The sequence below is a fragment of the Ceratina calcarata genome, unplaced genomic scaffold (assembly GCF_001652005.2).
Source record: "Ceratina calcarata isolate Rehan_Ccalc_2016 unplaced genomic scaffold, ASM165200v1 scaffold235.2, whole genome shotgun sequence".
NCBI classification, from domain to species: domain Eukaryota; kingdom Metazoa; phylum Arthropoda; class Insecta; order Hymenoptera; family Apidae; genus Ceratina; species Ceratina calcarata.
Genome location: NW_017145399.1, coordinates 178,539 through 194,782, shown reverse-complemented (window position 1 = coordinate 194,782; position 16,244 = coordinate 178,539).

Here is a 16,244-nt window from a genome sequence, read left to right as displayed (position 1 = left end):
CTAGTAACGTATCATCGTACCATCCAAGCTGTTCGTGTTCGTGAATCAAGTTTTCCATTCGGGAAACGCTCGGAGACGTCGTTGGCGCCGTGTTTTCAGCACGCACGCGTGCGTTCGCGTCCACCACGGTCCACGTCGAAACACTGAGCGCGGCAAAAACGGCTAAGTAGAATTTATTAGGGTCTCGACAGGCCGCGGCACTGCTAGTGTTATGCACGCGTGTACGGTACACGCACGTGGGCGTCGGACGCCGTCCCGTGTTCCCGCGTGATTTACACGGTTTCCGTCGTAACTCTTCCGACGGACCATAAAACCGAATTAATCGTTTGAAAACGGCCCGCGGCCACGGCCTCCCGCGAATATAATCGAGCCGGTTCGCCGATTTCTTTCCCACCGCCGCGCCTCCTCGTTCGATCTCCTTTTTCCGTACACGAAAACGTTGTTCGACTTCCAGCCACGCGAGAATATTTATGCGGGCCCCGTTTCACCTTTCCCTTCCACGGTATCTCTCATTTTCTGCCTTTTCTCGCGTCTGGATACCCGCGAACCGTACGTTTCTCCGGTTTTTTCTTACTTTTCTCTCCTTTCCTTTGCTGCTGCTCCTTTTCTTCGTCCGCTCTCGGGGGCCAGAAAAGAATACATTATCACCGCGTATCGCGGTCTAACGTTCGTTCAAGATTTCTTCTCCCAATTCCCCTTGGATAGGGTTAACGAAGCAGCGACGCAACCTTCCTCGCTTACGATCGTACTAATTTTCTTTGGGAAAGAACGAAGGGGTTGGGCGGTGAAAAAAGTGGCGTATCGAAGGGTTAGAAAGTAAAATTTTCACACGGATCGGGAAAAAAAAAGGGTAACGACGCGAGCACCTGCTGATCTCGGAGTGACCGTTGTCAAAGGGGTTCCTCGGGATTTCCGCGTGCAGAAGAAAGGGGTCCCGCGTATGGATCGCGATTTTTAAGGGTTGTCGCCTTTCGAACCCTTTCTCAGCTAGGAGGAAACAATCGATCCTCGATTCCGATTCATACAGAGAGGAATTTAGAGAAACGACGAACGTTGCCAGACAGATGTAGCTAGGATTATTTGTGGAAACGCGATCAACGGATATCGGATTCTTCATGAAATTCACAGTCGTCGGGTCGTATTCGTTAACGGTCGTCCGTTAGTGATTGAAAGTACGTTTGACAAATGTTTGAATTATCAGCTTCTAAAATTCTATATCAATCCGTGTATCTTCTCGTATACTGTGGTTACTTTCGCAGGACCTCCACGGTGCAGCGTAATCATAAACCGTGGAACGCGTCGAAAGTTGAAAACTGAAATAGTTTACTAGCGCGCGAGCAAAGGGCCCCAGTTAATTGTGAGCAAACCAGCCATTCCTTTCTATTCTATATGTATTCTATCGCTATCGGGTATCCCTGCCGGACCCCGCCGACGTGTCTCGCCGCGCTGGCCCGTAAACTACGCGCCGAGGTCCCATTGAAAGCACGCGGAGCGTGTATATTTCAGGCCCACTCGGACGCCTCGGTCGCGCGTGCGATTCGCATTTATGCAAAACGGACGCGGAACGTGTTGCGAATCGCTCTCGTCTCCGCTCGCGCGTTCATGCCTGGCTATTTATCCGCTCGGGACGCATATATTCTCGGCCTAATTGCCGTGGCACTGGGACCGTGCGATTTCCTTTCTCCTCGGCCGCCTCGGTTCACGGGGAAAATATGTACCGCGTATCGCCGCGTCGTAACAATTGTACGTGCTCGTGAACTTTATGGTTGAGAATAATTTGGAGTAAGCGCAGGTAGAAAACTGACTTACGTACACATGAGTTGGAATACCTATGATGGGACTCGATGAACGGTTACCTAAGATGCGTACAATTTCAGATCGTTGTAGGAATATGTATAATATATTCTCAAGTTTCATTTATTCCAACTATTGACAACTGACGTCGACTGTAAATCAGTTGCAACAGAGGTTCAGCTTACGGAATCGAGTGCACGCAGGAAAAAAATAAGTTATCTCATCGAGGAGAGATCCGCGGACGGGAATAATGGAACCGGCACCCTCGGATTGCGCGGCGTACTATTCGCAGCAGCCCCTTTGATAAGGAGCACAATCGGGGATTCCATTAGAAGGTATTGGGTACACGGGAAAAAAGATAGAGACAGGGTCGCGGGGGTGGCGGTGGAACCGGGTACGGATAGAGACCGGGGTATCGGTGAATTCGGACACGGGCTATCCATTACGAATCCGCCGGCAGAATTCCGTTCCTATCAATCTTTGCGAACGCTACGACTCACCCTTGCTTCGCATCTATCTGTCTCGCTCTATTCCGCGTCGAGCAACTCTATTCCTCTTGCTCTCTCCTCGAGAGTGGGTATCTACATCGGATAGCCCATTGGGTATTCGTCGGATGTTCGATGTCCGAAGGCACGAATCAGTCCGTTAATGCATACCATCGACGGGGCAAGTGGCACAGCGAAATTAATAGTCATCCGCACCCTCCCTTCTTTTTCACTTCTTTTTTCAATCGCCTTGATGCCCTTCCTTGCTTCAACCCTGGATTTCCAGGTGTCACGGGAAAATAACGTTTGCGGTCGAGAGTGGACGGGTTTCAACGTAAAACCTCGGTGATGCTCGCTTTTCCACAGAAAGTGGACGCTCTAGGGGAACAGTCATTTTGAATGCGTGCTCTGATTTGGGGTGATAAGAACGGCAATGCTGCGGTAGCTATTTTTGCGGAGATCGATTTCGGGTTTCGATTCAGCAACAAATGTCCAACAGTCAGGTTTCAGAGAAAACAAAAAGGAAAACAGCTTGTTTAATTGATGCTCGATTTTAAATTCTTCTGATTATATTTTCATATGTATTACACACTTTGGCTATTATGAACACGTGAGTGGTCGTAGGGTGAGAAAATTAATAGTCATCGTTCGGTGGTCATCCATTTTTGCTCTACCCTCGCATAATGAATCCAATATGTTGATCGGCTAATGGGAAAATATCACGATAATAGGAATTCCATGAAACGCGAGGAAAATAGAGATGAGATCGCAAAATGCTCTTCTAAACTCGATATTCGGTCCGATAGACGAATGGACGTGATCTCTCAGGGATCGGTAGTAGATTATTCACACGAATAAAAGATTTTCGAAGTCTTAGAAAAGTGGGGCTACTACCAGATTCACTTATGAAATATGAAAAGGTATATCGCGCGGAGATTAACAAGTAGGTATGCAGTCGGAAAACTGCTCATATAAAGCGCCACGGTACATCTCCCAGCCCCGAAAGGCAAATTCCAGCGAATCGTACCGAATTCTCAGTGTCGCGTCGCGCGATTCGAGAAATTCAGTTGGTTGCGCGTCGATCCTCGAATCGAGGATCAGCGAAAGATGGGGGAGGGGGAGGGTAGGGACGGTGATAGAAACGGGTTGAAACTTTTGCGAGGAATAGGAAAGATATTCAGGGAGCCGCGGTCTAATTATGAGTTCGCGGTATAAAGCCGGCATTATGAGGGCGCGTTCGTGCATCAGGCAGCTTCGTGGCAAAGCGGGAAAGACAGAGAGAGCGAAGCGGAGCACAGACGCGAGCTTTTGCCTGGCAGTGCCGACGAGCATAGAAACCGGAGACTTGGAACCTCCGCGTATCCATTCGCATGGACGGATGGATAGACGTATGTGCGGGCACGCTCGGATGGTTGGAAAGAGGCGTCGAATATATACGGCACATTGTGACGGCATACATGAGCGGTTAGGCGCGTTTCTGACTCCCTGTCGCGGAGACATAGAAAGATACAGGGGTGGAGCGGCGGTGGGCGGAAAAGAAAAGGTGGAACGCGGACAAAACCCAAATGTTATTCGTAATATTCATCAGGCAGCCGGGTGCATAGGCGCATGCCGCGCATAATGCGACGCGTATATATACGTCGTCGCGGCGTTAATGCGATAATGCCGGTAATACCCGTATATATCGTAATTATAGCGAAGTCTCCAAGCAGCTATAGCTATATAGCCTGTTCACGACGCGCCTCGAATACCAACCCCCTTTCCATACTCTTCTCCGTTCTTTCTTTCGTCTTTTCTGCGTTTCTCCTCTCTCTTTCTCGTTCGACTGTGTGTTCCGCGGCTGTGTGCCTCGTTTGTTCGCCTCCTTTTCGCCGTTTCCAGTTGGCGACGACGCGATGCCCTCGCCTCGCCCGCGATACACGCTGCTTTGCTCCGCGCGAAACTCGCGCAAAGTCGTCTCTGACGCCATCGGTTGACAAAAGCGACTGGCAGCCGACATAACGCCTCTGTCTTCCTCTCTCGCCGGATTCCCTTTTCCTTTATCCTCCGCAACCGCGAAAACCGCGACTAACGAGAGCACAGGGGCGGAGAAAGGGACACGCGACGCGACTGACAGACCAATAGAAAACGTTAGATTCGTTTCAATATTTCCTTTGTCCTTTCATTTCGCAACCCTTTCTTTCTCTCTCGTTTCTCTGGCGCATCGCGCGCCTCCGCGAAAAGGAGAAAGCTTCCTCTGTTGGTTTCTTCCCGGTTTTCCCTCGTTTCCTTTCTCCTCCGATGCAACGCGACGGCAAACGCGGGTTGTACGCTAATTTTTTTCTCCCGTCGCGTCGTCGCGCCGAATAGACGACTCGAACAACTCCACGGCTCCCGCATTTACGATTTCGCGATTATTTATTGTAATAAACGGTGGCTTTCACCCTCGTCGGTGGCTGCCTGTTGACGATTTTGCCGTGGGTCTCATCGTAATTACGAACAATCTCTTTCGCGACAGGCTTCCGACGTTTGTGTTTTCACGCTTCAAAACCGTTTCTCGTGGACGTGATACCTCGTAGCTGTATGTACCTTATTACATATATATATTACGAAAGAAATTGTGTAGCTTTCTTAAAACATGTCTAGGAAAGATGCAAGACTCTGTAGAGTCCCTTTTATTCCCAGACAGGATTTAGGAAACACAAGATGATTTTCGTAGAATTTACGATTGAGAATTGCAAACTCTACGAATTCCTAATTATCAATCCTCGGCACGAAAGAGATAGGAGACAATGTGCTTCCTAGTGGGAAAACGTCGGCTCTAAAACAGCTTAGCGGCAGGGAACAATTTCCAATCACCGGGGAAGAATCGTCTCGCGGTTCATAAATTACCCGTTCGTTATCGATAACCGACGATCCAGCGGACAATCGTGATTCCTTGAACGGTGATTACCGGAGGCCAGGGGCCGGGGTCCGCGATGACGCGGATCGAAAGGGGCCACACAGGGTCCCGGAGGAAGGTGTCGGCCGCTCGACACGTTTCGGAACTGTTGCCACGCTAACGAACGCCCATAAATAATAACTGTTCCACCACGGGCCGCGCGCAGCACGTTAGTTGAACGTGGAAAGGTACCCGGTTGATTTATTGCACCGGGAGAGCTCTCGGTTCGACGACGTTAGCTGATTGGTGCTCGCAGGTGTTGCACCGGGCATCATCCACCGCGTTGTATATACTCACCGTCAACGTCAACCGTGGTGCCTTCCCTGTCATTCGAATCATCGATCGTCCCCCGCCGATATACGTACGCGTTTTCTCGCGGAGGTCCGGACGAACCGTGCGAATCGTTCGCCGGTTCTTCCGCGACACGCGAACGAGTTCTCTGACAGATTTCCGTGCGAGGCAGATTTCTTAGGATATTGGAATGGTCATCGTGGATAACATATTAATCCTTAGTTTCTTGCAATACCACTCGTCATCTCGGCTTATCCTTGTCACTAAAAATCCAGTTGCACGCTGTTTCTCCATAGAAAACGAGAAAAGTCATCGAAAGTCCCGTTGGCGACGCCCGCGAGCGGATTCGCTCGTTCGCGTTAAGGTCCGTCCAGGGTCAGTTTGATGGCTCGTCCGGCTGTCAGATACGTCAGGGATAGCGGCAGATCGGATCTCTCGGCGTGGAGAAACGATAGCTGCTAATGTACGTCCCGGTGAACAAGAGGTGTGCCACCCAACGCGGCACGGACAGCACGGCGCGATAGGAAGCGTGTGCGTGTTGCTTTGATCCGGGAGTGCGCTGCGCGGATCGTTCCACGACGATTCAACGTCTATCTAGTTAAAGCAACTCGACACGGAGGAGATTTCTGTCCAACCTGTCCGTCCATCGACGCGACGCGAACGACTCCTCCGTATAATCACGATGATTAGCCGGACGCGGACGCGGACGCGGACGGTGCGACCGATGGTTACCCGTGTTTGCATTGTGTTTCGAATAGATAACCGGCTGCCCGGTCGATCTTCAACCGGGGATAAAGGGATTTCTTCCCAGGGGGAACGGGGAGTCTCGCTTCCTTTTGGTTTTGATTAATGAGACGCTGAAGTCGTGGCTGGTTGCTGATTTTTAGTTTCCTTTTGCACGTCTCTCGATTCGTACCAAGATTAAAGGAAAGGAGATAAAGAGGAGCAATTATATCTGAACATTGTACGCAGCAGAAGTCGTACGTCCAGTTTTCTTTACATATACATTGTATTTGATATTCATTAATGCATAGACACTTCAGTACTACCGCGTGTTCGATTCTCACGATTCTTACTAATCATAACATCTGAAATAAGTTCTGTACTTTTCTAAAGCATCATTGACTCCACATGTCAATTTTGAATACTGTTTAATTCTGACTACTCGTATACTCGATTGTCGCTCATTGTCGAGCCTACGCGAATTTCGTTACGTTTTTCCGGCATCGATTCCGTTCTATTTCCAGTCAGGAGCAACCCCTAGGTTCGATGTCTTTTTCTTCTGGTTCGCGTCGGCCGAGATTCAAACAATATTGAATGGAAGGATATCGAGCGACGACCTATCGATACCTTCCGATCGGAGGAACGCGGAAAAGGGTGGCAACGCAGAAGGCAGATATAGCGTTTGGCAATAGGAATCCCATACAATGCTAATTAAGGAAAGGGTTTATTCCCAGCCAAAGGGCACGAATGGGAATTTGTAACACACGTGGATCACAATGAGACCGTTTATGGGACACAATGTCGACCCGTGGAAGGGCTTTTTCTTGCCCTTTGCTCGCGACCCTCGTAGGTCGCTTCTTCGGGTCGGATAGTCGACGACCACGACGAAACGTTTCTCTGTCGACAATACGATTTCTTCGTTGATTCTTTGTCGCCCGTGCAGTGATCTCGTCCCGAAGTCGGCGAAGCCCTTCCTGCGCGGTGCACCTGAGCCGGCTCGCTGATTATTAGAAAATATTATTTTTACATAATCGATCGGTGATCGCGACGCGGAAGGACAGATGTCGATACACGCGTATCTCGGGCCCGAAAACTGTTTCCGAAGATGGGATATCGGTTGTATCGGAGGGTTCCGGTGTCGTGTTACAATTACAACGTCTCTCTTCCGTGAGAACGATTGCGGGATTCAATCGATCCGCTACGCGGTTTCGATTCGATCGTTAATTAATATTCATCGTTAAGTCGCGATGGGAACCGGAATTTTATGAATACATTTTTTTTTTTCAATCGAACGTACGTGTACGTATTCCGAATTTCTAACGCATTGTTCGGTTATACATTTTTTCATCGCGGTCGATCGCAAAGTCGAACGGTAGTCGACCAGCTCCTCGCAAACGCGGTAACATTTCCAGCGTATTGTGCAGGATCCGAAGCCGATTTCCAGGGAGAGAAAGGGGAACGTCTGTCAAGGGCATCGCGAAGAAAGCGGGGGAAAAAGCCGCGATGAAATAAGGGTGTCGAAAGTTTCGACCAACTCCCTTTACCCGGTCCTTCGACGTCGTGCGTATGTGCTATACGAGTGGTTTACGCGGAGCGGTATACAAGTGTCAAGAACACGTGTCACCGCAGTGCTCGAGCGCTACTTTAAAGATGTCACCGCGCCGAAATTGGTCCGAATACGCGCGCCTTATAATCCGGCAGCGATTCGGATTCGTAGACGTTTGCTAATCGTCTCTTTCACGTTCCCTTTCCAAATCTTTTTTACTATCGCATGCGTTTAGAGTTCCGAAGAACGTCTATCGCGTGCGCCAACAGATTTCTGAATAAAGATAGACTTCATGATAAAATATATCGATGTATGCTTCATTTAGGATATATATAGTAAACCGTTGGCTCGTCGATCAAATTGCACAATGAATCTCAATCTGTCAAAGTACCACCCGAACAAATTCTTGTTCTCTCGAGGCGACGCGACGGTCGCATTAACGCGACGATTGCCGGATCACCTAGCGAAATCGTGAAACCATTTTCTGAAAGGACTCAATCGAATCTCGAATCTAAATCGGTAATCGGTGTCGCGCTCGAGGACCTACCGTTTTCCCCGGGAGAAAATTAAACGTCGAATTTAGGCGATTTATGTACGTCTTCGAGAAGGAGACGACCCTCGACGTGGAAGAAGAAGAAGAAGTCTTCTTCTTTCGCCGGGGCCGGGGCTCGATCAATCTGTAATGCAAATTCGCGGCACGAACGACGTCGAACAATCGCGGAAGATGGCGCGAAGGGAAAATAAACCTGTGCATATCGAGGGTGGCTTCGACGCGAGGCGACGCCGCGAATATCTTAATCAATGCCAACGGAGTTTTCCCTTCTGGCGATCATTGGACGGTGATCCAATCTCCCCCGTCGAATAAAAGTGATCCCGAGTACCGAGAGGGAGGATGAGAAGTGGCCGACAAACAGATCGGCGGCTGGAAAAACAGATAATTATCCGGGAACCGGTTGCCCGTCTATTTACATATCGGAAGAAACGACAATGCCCGATCGGCCACCGGCCCGGCCGGGACCCGATCCAAATTAAAATGTTGTTTGCCCCGATACTTAAATCGCACGCGTTACCGTACACTTTGTCTTTCCTTTCGCGAGTCGGACGAGACCCTCGAAGGAACACGGGAAAGATTTTAGAAGGACGATAACGAGTACCTGACTATATCCAATGGAGCTCGCATTTTAGAATTCGTTGCACCGATAGAGCGTAGATAAATTGTTCAGTCTAGCTCGAGCATCTACGCTTTAACTTTATGATTCAAAGGTATCTTATAACTTCCGTTCGTTAGAAGCTGTTTCTTAAAAGGGCGTTAAAATCAATGAATCGTAATTCGTAGTTTTCGACAGGTTCGTCATAAAACTTGGTGCGGAGAGTGGATAAAACCAGCAGAGCCGGGAGCAAAAAGCGCGATATGAGCGCTAATTGAAACGTTTGTTTGGCTCGTTCGACGAACTGCTGCTTTTCAAAGAAAATTTAATGGGCAGTGACCAAAACAAGCGTCGACGCTCGGGCCCGATACAGGGTCGACAATGGACGCGGCCGTCCACGTGCAATTGCATTTTGCAAAATTGGAGTTCGGTAACGTGTCACAGGCTCCGGTGAGTTAAGGCAAATTGCGCGCGCTGTATCGTGAACAATGAAAGACACTCTGCCACTCTCTGAACCAAGTTAAATAATAAAAAGTATAACGAGCAATCTGTGTACGCGCTTTGTCTATTTGTATCGATATACCGCGACTACTACTACATATATTGTCCCATCATAGAGCGGAACAAATGCACATTTCGTAATCGAACTACGAACTAAACTGTGTTTGGATAATTGTAAAAAATAATCCTATCGAACGGGATCCTATGAAAAAAAAAATATTATCCGTGCTAATGCAATTGAATTGAAAAAATAGTTCGTTCAATGGGTAATTCAAATCTCATTGAAATTCAAAACAGAGGCTTATCGGATGACTGCGGATTTATATGTTGACGCGAGGATTTGGGGAAAATTCGGGAGAAAAATTTGCATCTCGTCGAGATCGTATCACGTGCTACGTTACAGGACCTCGGATTCGTGCTGGGTCATCCTTCGAGAAAGCTGGCCCTCTCCTATGAGAGGGACGTGTCCTTTAATAAGCTGTCTGCCATTCATTCGCAAGCTCCCTTTTTCAATTTTCATTGACGCTCGTGTGGAACGTGTCACGGGCCATTAGCAACGTAAATCCATTGATAGATTTTCCTGCCCGAGGAAAGAGAAGGGTCGGCACCTGTCCTTTTCGCACGTTCTCTATTATGCATTTCCTAGGAATCCACGTTTCGAATATTGTTTCGTTAAATCGCCAAAGTTTTTATTGAGTAATTAAGTTTAAAAAACTGCTCGAAAATCTTTTTGACTTTTCGATGTCCGTCGCCTAGTCGAAGTCCCTTTTCAGCTCGATAACTGAGTGCACGCGTCACAAAAAGTTGTTTCCTCCCGGACCGGCGGCTATTGAACTCATCGTGCCATTACGTGGTCGTCGAGCCGGAACGAATTCTCGAAAACGAAAGCTCATTGTCCAGCGAAGAAGCGGAGGTGGTTGTCGCGCGTCTTGTTACGATTCAGCTCGACGGTACCGGAAAAAAGGCCTGTGACGACGTTAAACGACCGCGAGAAAGAGAGGAACGACCGTAAGATCCGAAGCTGTGACCGTGCCTCCAGAATTGAAGTAGGAGAGAAAAAAGGAGAGTAAAGGAAAGAAAACGGGCAAGGATGGGCGAGCGAAGAGCCATCGGTGACGAAATCGGTGCTGGTCCCTCCATTCATGGACGGGAATAGCTTGAATGGGAACGGGACACCGATAATAATTTCGCGTTTTTCACTGTTGCTTGATCTTCTCGTAGCGCTCCTTAATATCCTTTTTGTCGGATGGAGATTGCCTTCTCAGCGATCGTCTCCGAGGTCCCGGGCCAAAGGGGTCCTCCTCTCTTCGACGAGGATTCTCTCCGTAGCGAGGGGTTTGTCTCTGAGCTGGAAATTTATGAATACTCGAGGTTCCGGGCGAAGGAGCGGATTATAAAGCGTCGGGAGTTGAATGAACAAATCAGTAGATGATACTAGCTGCTTGTTACTGTGGGTGTATCGGCACGAATTGAATGAGTCCTCGAACGGAGGAGATGTAATTCTTTAATTTTAATAAAACAGGAGTTTCACTCTTCCCTTCTTATTATAGATAATTTAAGATGTTCTCAGTACATTCGAGATCATTTAAACCAGTACGCGTTTTTTCAAATCGGTTACCTCCCTGTAAAAAAAAAACCGTTCAACCCTTACGCATGCATCTCGACCCTCACTCAACAGTTTCTATCAACCGAAGTTCCGCGTATTACAATCATATTCTTTGGTATAGGTACACAATGCGAATTTTACATCACATTTCTCTCGCAACAAACGCAGAAGGCAAGATAACCGCTGTCGGCTCGCAAGGAAAATTGCTTTTCATTGAAATTCAAAGTCGTCGCGCGAACGATACTTGTTATTGGCCCGTGCCCGCGCCGTTCGAAAAAGAAATTACCATCCGAATTCGGGTTCCGTGGGGCACGGTAACTCCGTTCGATGGGCGGTGATCCGACCGGGCGATTTATTAGCCGAATGCGAAATCAATCCGAGCGTCGTCGCGTTTCAGTATTTCGATGCGTGTATACCACGAACCGAGGCGTGGCCTGCAGGAAGCTACCTCGATTCTCGAGTCGACGATACCTATTAAACGATTATTTATCGGTAGGCGGGATTCGCGGAGAGATCGATCGAATTGTTGCCCTTTCGCATCTAACGAACCCTGTCCCGCTAACGGTTATGAATTTTATATTACGCACTTTTACATTATTATATGTATGTGAGCCTACCAATCGACAGAGGGACAGATGTCTCGATTAAGAATATTTTCTGCTGTGCGAAACGTTTATCGAGACGGTTCGACTGATCGAAGGGTCGCATTAATATCGTTATTTAATATGTTCGATAGAAATGAGATTAACGTAGGGTGCGAAGGAGCGGATGGGGTGGAAAATATTTTAGTTAATCGAATCGAAAACATTTTTCGGAGGTGTGAATGATATACTTGCACACAGGCTATATGCAAATTATATTATGTCACGGAGATTCCCGAATTCATCTTTAAAACCGATTAACCATAACGATATCCATAACTAGTGGGTGGTAATCGCGTAGCCTGGACGAGCGACAGACGAGCAAAGCTTGCGGTGAACGGAGACACGGAACAATGGTCTCTGGATTCGGTTGGCGAGTGTAAAATCAGCGGGAAATTGACGCGGTTCGAGCGATTTGACATCGCCTATTCTGGCGATTGGCGCGCGTAACGTGTGCCATTTCGATGTCGCTTACACGGGGGCCCCGGGTTCGGTCCACTGTCATGCAAAACCGCGACACAAATCTCGAATCCCTCGGATTCGATTGCCATTCATCGGGAAAATGGGGCTCGGTGACTGCGGCCTGCCGGGACGCGAGAAATCGAATCGAGTCGAATCGATGTTTCCAGCCGCGCGTTCCTCCGATGCAAATGCATCGATCCCTGTGTCCTCTCTCTCTCTCTCTCTCACACACACACACGCTCTGTGTCCTCTCGCTTTCGATCTAGATGTTTTCTCTCGCGTTAAAGTATCTTTGCCTGCGCGCACGCCACTTGTCCCTATCGGAAGGGCGAAAGAAGTCGTGAAACGAAATGAAAAACGTATAGGGAGGTCGATGTTCGCGCAGGTAACCCGCACGCTTACGACACGAGAAGAGACCCCGTCGCTGACTGGGCTATGAATAATTTCTAATCGGCCGTTAACATTCTCCCCCAACGGTAATTCGACACGTATTTCTTCGCGTATACCACGGCTGTTGCCTTCGAACGGTTACACGGATGTTCGATTCCTTTCGGTGACATTCTACCTTTTCAATTTATCCTCTTGCCGCTGCGCTGCCGCGCTGTTGCTCTTTTCGGGTCGATCTGCAACTCGTGGATTTTGATCATTCGCTGGCTGTTATTGTTGCCCCCGGTGGTGAAGAACCGCGTTTGCTTGAACCTTGGAAATATCTACCTGAATAAAATTTGCTGCCGATGCGAAAAACGCGGAGAAAAACGTTGGCCGAATTATGCCAAAAATGACACGCTTTGCAATTTGTCTAGCGAACGGAAACTAGCATTTGTTTGTCATGGAAGAAATGAAATTAGAAAGTCAGTAAAACGCCATTATTTCACGTTGGAGATCAGGAACGTCACTTGAGTAACTTTTGGCCCTAAATGTTCCCACGAAATACTTACCTCGACAAACCTTGCGATCGTTCTTAGCAAATTTCCTGGCACGGCACGATTTACCACGAAAGAGGGTATTCCAAATCGAAAAATACAGGAGAACTGAGACGAAGAGTGAAGACGCTGCGAGAGAAGGAAGAACCTAAACGGGAGAAGGAGTGACAGTGCCAGTAGCAGCAGGTAACAATACTTAAGCTCGCTTCGTACAATAAATGCTGCAAAGGAGCCGCCCTCTGTATCCTCGTTCATCCTCTCGCCTTTGTGCCATGGCCTCGGGATCTCCTCTTCTCGCCGGCAATGGGATTTATTAACAGCACGACGAATTTATTGTTGCCCTGTTAGACGAAACTAAATCTCCGCAGACCTTGCCCCGTTCCCGTTTGTGAATGGCCCAGGCTTCTCTCCAACAGCTTCGTTCTCCTTTCTGCACCGTTTTTATTGCCTCCGTTGTTTCCCCGCTTCGAACAACGCTTTCTTTTGTTGCTCGTTTCAGATAAATAGATCTTAATTACGCGAATTCGATTTCCAGTTATTCGTGACTGACAATCAATAAAATGTGAGCAAACAACGAAACAGTGGATTGCCTTTAAGAGCTAAGTTCTCTGTAAGGAAGTGCTATAAGTTGAAACCTCTCCTCCGATTGTCTCTGAGACGAAAAAGATTCGAAATGATCCAATGCTCCATTTTTTAAATTTTTTCCGTTTTCTTTGAAATCGAAAGAAACGTGAAACACGAAAAATTAATCGTTCGGAAGCTTTCCGGGGTGTAGTTTGCACGAGGACGTCGTTTCAGTGTCCAACACCTGCCCTCTCGACGTGTCACGGAACGCCTTTTCATTGTGTTCGAACTTTTTCGATCTACCTGCACACCTTCGCCTCCTCCTGGTTCTCGTTCTTCCTCTTTCTTTCACGTGGCATCCCCATCGAGCCAGCATACGCACGTTTTCCGCTACAAGAGAGGAAGCACGGTGGAAGCGTCAGATTTCATTGAGGGTGGCTGGTCGAACTAGCAAGAGAGAAAGAGAAGGAGACGCGCCCGTGGGTAGAGAAACTGCCTAATGGCCTGAAAATCCCAAACCCACGCGCATTCCATCGGCCGTCGGATGCCATCGGCCGTCGGACCAGACCGCTGGGCGCCTTCGGGATCTCTTCTCTCTCTTGTTTCGTTTTTGGCGGGAACCTCGGTCATTCAGTCGAACGAAGGCGATTGTCGACGCCACGTATTCCCTGTGGGATGCTGGTCTTTGTGATTTCTGGAGTAACAGCGTTCCTGATGATGTCGTGGATAGAATTCCGACCGACTCGGAAAGTTCGACGATTTTCAAAAACACGAATAGACGATCTTTGTAACAAGTCGATTTCACATGGATTTATGTAATCCTTCAATTGTACATCTCGTCGTTAGAGTGAATTTCACTTATCGTTCTTGGCACGATGTACAAGTATGATAAAATCAAATTTTGATCGCCGCAAACCCCGATAGCCAGCAAATAAAATTAGCAATTCCACGAGCGAACGAGCGCCCTAGTAAATAAGATTAGAAAACGGGAAAAAAGGAGAAGTAAATGGACGCGAGGGACGAGTGCGCGGGGAACCACAAAGGGGCCGCCGCAAAAGAGAAGACTTTACCGGGTCGTTGCACGCTTTTCCGCGAGGATCGAAGCAGATAAGAGATCTACGAGAGAATAACCTCCCCCTTTGTGGCGAGTCGAGCGAATCGACCGTGTGCTCCCGGACCCGGGTCGACCGACGATTTCGAGTTACGCGTACCTATGTACGTACGCGTATGCGCGTATCAAGCGCGAAACGTGTGTATCCGGCCCGGATAATCCGATCGCGGGGCCCATTGTTGCGGATCCGTTCGACGCCCACCGTTCTATCCGCGTAAACTTCGACCTTTCTCTCTTTCTCTCTCCCCCTCACGTCTTTGTAGCTTCTTTTAATCGGTAGCCATTCGAACGGGGGTTAACGTTCAACGTTTTTTCGAATCGTAATCCCTTTACTTCCGCGGATCTGGCCCCGATTGATTCACGATACACACGCCGTTTCGAGCATTCATTCTCGATGGGAAATTAAGCATGCCTCTCCGTTGGAATCATGGAACGAGTCGTGAGATCAGATTTTCGAGAGTCGCGATTTCGACAGGATTGATCTTTCTAATTTAAACTGTGGTACAGTTTTAGAAATTAATTATATCGATATTAAAATAGTACTCGGAAATCAGTTTCGTTAGGCACAATTGTAATGGAAACCTCCACCCTTTTAAACACTCGATACAAAAGACTTTCCTTACTCTCGTCCGCGCAGCATCCCATTGCCTCGAATTACTAGGAGAAGCAATATATCCTGATTTCGAGAGAATAAAAGGAATCGTGCATGGCTATCCGTCCCCTTATGGAACAGGCTTTCTCCTAAGCGATCTTCGTAATCTGGAAGATGGCCCGATAACGTCAGTCAATTGCCGATCGACTTGACTCTCTCCCCGGTTTTCCGTCCGCGCACCGCTCCTCTCGCCCTCTTTTGTGGAAAAAAAATGCAGCCAAACAATCGGATAGTAGACGGTTGGTCCATTGTGCCCGGGACTAAATGACAGTAGGAGATCCTTCAGCCGGCGATGCGGATCTCTCGGTGGCTTCCACTTCCTTTCTTCGGACGTAATGAGACGTCCCGAGACGTGGCGCGTACACGTAGATACAAATGCAAACACGCCCGTACATAGCCGGTCAAAATTGTTCGCGTTTCATAAGTTTTATTATCCTGTACTGTACAGTGCACACTTTTGTACATACAAAATCGAATGCGACTTAAGGATGTATTGGCTATACAGTCAATCCCAAAAGTTTAGGTTCCTTAGAAAAACGCATTTCCTATAATTAAAAAGAAATCAGACGTCGGAAGAATAATGCTAATAATAAATAGCTACGTGCTAAAAGGTATAGAAGGAAATATCCAATTAAGTATTGACGCTGACGAAAATTTTTTTTTCAAAATTGCGAAAAATGCTTCAAATAAAAGTTGTTTTCCTTCTAATTTCGATATTTAATGAGTTACATATGATTATATGGCATTTTATGGGTACTGATAAAATCCGACCATTCCACCGTCGAATCAGCGAACTTTTGACAAAAAATTTGGTTTTTCCTCAATAACTTCTAAACTGTTAGACTTACGAGAAAATTGCATAGGACCTTTCTTGTAG